Below are 5,777 nucleotides of genomic sequence, written 5' to 3' on the forward strand. Positions count from 1 at the left end.
TTGGTGTGGACTTGTTGGGACAAATGGCCTGATTCCACACTTTAGAGATTCTGAAACTGAGCCCAATTTAGAATTATCGATTTCGAAACGGACAGAGTCCCCACTTTACTATGGACCAGACCAGACTGACTTAAAATGCTTTACGATGGCAGCCTGGACGCCAACTTTGTCTTATAGTAAAGGTCGATGTGAAATAGATGTTTCAGATATGATTCAGCTGGTCAACCACTCAACTGAAAGCAAAACACAATTTATTTAAACACTCTAATGAAAATACTTGCAGAAAGAAGAGGTACGTAGAATAACTTAACTACTGGAAATCTTAACAGAATAGTAGACATAGTACCTTCCACTAATGAACTATTCCAATGTACGATCATCCCAGAAGCTCTTCCTTTCGCAAAAAGACACACCCAAGGCCAGTCAGTCATGCATGCTGTTCTCTAATCTAGGAGGAAAAAGCATCAAGACAGACTTCAAAGAGAATAGCAGCTCGGGATCATTTACTGAAGCATTCAACCCTGCTCCCACCCCAAGAACCTGGTGATTGTTACAGCTCAGAAATTCTGGGAAGCCTGATCTGAGCGAACTGACCATTGTTATCACTATTTATAAAAAAATCTAAAAGCGTCCTAAGTTATTTACTTTAGCCGTTTGCGGTAGGTAGTTCGGCCTTTAAGATCTCTCTTTAAAGAAAAGGAGCAAATAACCTTTTTTTAAAGTGACAGCATTGTCAGTGATCTTAGGTACCTATTCCTTTGCAATCATACTCAAGGGGCTTCCTCATGTTACTGACCACACGATCAGCTCAAAGGGACAAAGACAGAAGTCAGACGTTCAGTGGACAGGCACAGAACAAGTTTAAGAGATGTGAGTCAAAGCTGCTGAAATCCCTACCCAACATGGAGCAGCATATGACACACACCGGGAAGTGAACAGCAGCCCGACAATCCCCCCCCTCCCCGCCCCCTATCCAACATGGAGCACCACATAGGACACACTGGGAAGGGAACAACAGCCCAGCATACCCACCCACTCCCGAACATGGAGCACCATATGGGACACACCGGGAATTGAACAACAGCCCGACGCACACTCCCCTGAACATGGAACACCACATGGATCACACCGGGAAGTGAACAGCAGCCCGACGCACCCGACCCTCCCCCGTCCATGGAACACTACACGGGACACACTGGGAAGTGGACAGAAGCCTGACACACACCATTTCACTGTTTCTGAGCTTTAAAATGCCAGCACTCAATACACGAGGGAGCCAAAAAGGCTAGGGAAAGATACCGAGGGACAGAGAGATTCATATTAAGGACAGAAACAGACAGTTATTTAACTGAGAAGATGTTGTGGAAATATATAGAAAAAGACTGGATAGTGAGACTAACTGAAGGATTGAACCCTTAGAGAGCAAAATTACAAAAATGAGAACATTAAATAAAGGCATTTTCAGATCAGCTGGAATACTTTGTTTCATTGAATTCTGAATCGGCTCCACAGAACACTTCAAAAAGCATAAGCTGGTGGTTGTTTTTGTGTTCATATGGGGTGGTTGAGTGTGAAAACCACTGCTTAAAAGAAAATACTCTTGAAGGAAACCAGAGAAAATATGAACAACTGGCCGGGATTTGGATAATCAATACAGAGAGATTGAGGGAAGCTTCATGGACAGATGAGTTAAAGTGCTTCAGAATATTAAAATAAAAGCATTGCCAGACAAAATAGCGATACAGATCAGCGTGTACAGGATTGTGAGACGGATGGGATTTTGGTGAGATTTCGAATCAGATTTGTTTCTACAGTTTTCAACCCGAGAGTGTCAGCAGCAGATTGTTGTCATCATTTCACAGCTCAAGGTTCAAACAGCAGATGGGCGAAACCAGTGAAGTACATTCTGGAGCAGTGAGTAGTTAAACTTAATAATGTTCAGGGCATGGTGTCAGGAATCAGATCATGGCCAAAGGGATCACCGAACTTGTGATTCATCTGTTTCAAACAACACCTGCATGTTTCACGTCCAACCTCCCTCCCCACCTCCCACCCACCACATCTACCCAAGGCACTCACCACCCTGATTTGGAAATATACTGCTGTTCCTTTACAGTCGTTGGGTCAAAATCCTGAACTTCCATTCCTACTGGCATTGTGGGTCAACCAACATCAAGTGGACTGCAGCGATTCAAGATTCAATCTCACCTTCTCAAGGGCAAATAGAGATGGGCTAGAAATGCTGGCCAGCCAGCAACACGCAAGTCCCATAAATGAATGTAAACAAAATATATTGGCCAGGGATGGGATGGAATCCCAGGAAGGAAATGGAGTTTGTAAACATAATAGATGACAATGACCTCCAAGCTCCCAATATTTAAATAATAAGGGCAGAGCGACAAGGATTCACATCTGCACCTGAGTAGGTCAACATAGAGACCCATGGGTAACACGGTAAGAAGCATGGAGGGAGACAGGAATTGAACTGGATTCAATTTATCAACAGGAACACTATTGGTGGCAACAAGTGTAGACTATATGCAAGAACAGAAATGTAGTCATAACTGGTCTATAGAAAAAAATATCTGGACAGTGAGACTTACCAGGGACACCAACGATAGACAGGAGGGGATAATAAATATATTGAATAATGCGAAGAGCATAATAGATCCGCCATGATAACGATAGCCATTCGTAATATGTAGAAAGATACCAAACAGAATTGGATAAACCCCTGTCCACTGTAGGAACATTCCAGTCAAACGTTCTCAGATCTGACCAATTGTTGGAACATTCTCGTCTAATATTCTCAAATTCTGATCCGTTTCTGGAAAATTCCAGTCAAAAATTCTCAGATCCTGATCTCTCTTTCCCCTCTCTCTGGATCCACTGATCCCTGTTAGTGCTGTCAGTGATGTTCCCGTTCATATTGTGGAACAACACATTGACGGAGACCATTTATCAGTAAAAGATGGAAACCCTGCACTGGAATAATTACAATCCATGGAGACTGACAAAAATCAGAGTGACTGAACAAACAGGTTCAGTTAACCCCTTCATTACATCACATTTCATATCATAATAAAGGGGAATATTTACTCAGTCTGGATGGAATGGAGGAGGGTTACTGCCGGAGCGACGATAAATCTTTCAATCTTTCTTTTTACCATTTCCTTGTATCTGGGAGAATTTCCAGAGCTGTGCAATGCTGTATATGCCCCACTCTGTTTATAAAAGGAGACAGAGATAAAATAACTGACTAGCTGCATAAAATGTCTGCTGGGTAAATTTCTGGATACACTAACTCAAGGGAGAAAGTGAGGATGGCAGATGCTGGAGGTCAGAGTCGAGAATGTGGTGCTGGAAAAGCGCCGCCCTATAGGCAGCATCCGAAGAGCAGATGAATCCACATTTCATGTGTCAGCCCTTCATCAGGAATGAGGCTTGTCGCCCAAAGGTGCTGAGAGAGAAATGGGAAGGGAATGGGAATGGGGGAATGCAGCTGAGAATGTGACAGGTAGATGAAGTTGGGGGTGGAGGTGATATGTCAGAGAGAACGGTGGAATAGAAAGGTGGGAAGAAAAATGGGAAGGTAGAACAAGTCACGGGGGCGATGTTGAGTTGGAAGGTTAACGTGTGGGAAAGGAAAATGAGGAATCTCGTGAAATCCACATTGATCCCATGTGGTTGCAAGGTCCCAAGGTGGAAGATGAGGCTTTCTTCCTCCAGACATCAGGTGGTTAGGGGGTGGTGGTGGAGGAGGCCCAGGACCTTGGCGGAGTGGGAGGGTGTGCTGAAATATTCGGCCTTGGGGCAGGGGGGGTGGTTGGTGCGGGTGCCCTGGAGATGTTTCCTGAAATGTGCCGCAAGTTAACATCCTGTCTCCCCAATGTGGAGGAGACAACATCGGGAGCAACGGATACAGCAGGTGGCCTGTCTAGAAGTGCAGGTAAATCTCCGATGGATGTGGAAGGATCATTTGGGGCTTTGGGCTGAGGTGAGGGGGGGAGGTGAGGACGCAGGTTTTGCAATTCCTGCGGCGGCAGGGGAAGGAGCTGCGAGGGAAGAGTGCTTTGTTTGGGGTTGTTGACCTGATAAGGTAGTCACGGAGGGAACGGTCTTTCTTGAATGCAGATAGGGGTGGGGAGGGAAATATATCTCTGGTTGTGTGGTCTGTTTGTAGGTGGTGCAAATGGGGGAGGAAAATACATTGTATCTGGAGGTTTGGTGGGGTGGAAGGTGAGGAACAGGGATGTTATTTTCCTGTTGTATTTGGTGGGGTTGGATTCGAAGGCAGAGGTGTAGGAAGTGGATAAGATGCGCTGCAGGGCATCGTCGACCACGTGGGACGGGAAATTGCGGTTTTTTTTAAGAAGGAGGCCATCTGGGATATACACTGTGTTCAGAGTGTGGTGCTGGAAAAGCAGGCTAGATCAGACAGCATCCAACGCGCAGGAAAATCGATATTTTGTGTAAAAGCCCTTTAACAGGGATCGGTCCTTTGCCCGAAACATTAACTTTCCTGCTGCCTGACATGCTGTGCTTTTCTAGACCATACTCTCGACTCTAATCTCCAGCTTCTGCAGTACTCACTTTCGCCTACACATTAGGTTCAGCCACTTCTGTAATACTACCTTGAATTCTGTTTTCCCTGCTAAAGAAAAGACGTTGTTAAACTGGAAAGGGTGCAGTAAAGATTTACAAGCATGTTGCTGATGTTGGGGCAGCGGGTGAAGGTGAGCTGCACGGAGAGTATGAATAGGTTGGGGTTATATTCCCTGGAGCGTTGAGTCTGAGGAGTGACCTTACTGAGGTTTATAGCGATGAATCCCAATGCTCCAGGGTAAGCAACGTCAAAGACCAGGGCAATAGACAGGACAGTTATTCACATTATAAGTGAACAAATACTCATGGGACAGGTTGCCGAAATATGCAAGTCGACTGAAGAATGGCCAGAGGATTCAGAATTTGGAGAGTCCAATCACAAGAATGAGAACAAAAATAAAGGCATTGTCATATCGACTGTCATATCGATTAGTTATATCACATTCTCAATCCACCTCAAAGAACCAGCCGAAACACCATAAATCTGGAGGAGATATCTGTTCAGCATGAAGCACTGTGCAGACCAGGCTCGTGTACTGCTGAACACAACCCTGCAATCGTTCCAGCGTGGAATACTGGGCAGACCATAGCAGTGCATTGATCTATAAACCCAGACCAGAAATGTTTTCAGCATGAAGCACTATGCGCACCGGACTGGTGCACTGTACAATAAAAACCGTAATCTACCCGCAGTGGAAAGGTATGCAGACCACAGCAGTGCATTGATCTATAAACCCACATGAGATATGTGACCAGGGTGTGGAAATGTGTCCAGCACCCCAGTACATTGCTCAGTAACATTGTTTTAGATCACTGGACAGCGTGGGGAAAGTTGCAGTCCATGCTGGAAGTGACAGAATGTGCAGCTCCCATCCATTTACAGCTCCATATCTACACTGTGCTAGGATAACGAGTGCTGTGGGTGTGAACATGACTGCCAGAGAGCGATCGCCTTGGAATCAGTTTAAGTACCAACAAATGGGAGGCTTTTGGGGTATAGACAGATAGGGCAAAATTGAGAGACAATGCCATGGATGGATGTGTTCCCAGGTTCCAGAATGTTGAAATGTTCCAGTATCCTGCAACATAAGCCGGTGTTTCCAGGAATGATGGGTGAACAGGATATTGGTGTGAGGTCAGATGATGGAGAGTATTGGATGAGCATTTGTTCT

This window comes from Chiloscyllium plagiosum, chromosome 8, assembly GCF_004010195.1.
Source record: "Chiloscyllium plagiosum isolate BGI_BamShark_2017 chromosome 8, ASM401019v2, whole genome shotgun sequence".
Taxonomy (NCBI): Eukaryota; Metazoa; Chordata; class Chondrichthyes; order Orectolobiformes; family Hemiscylliidae; genus Chiloscyllium; species Chiloscyllium plagiosum.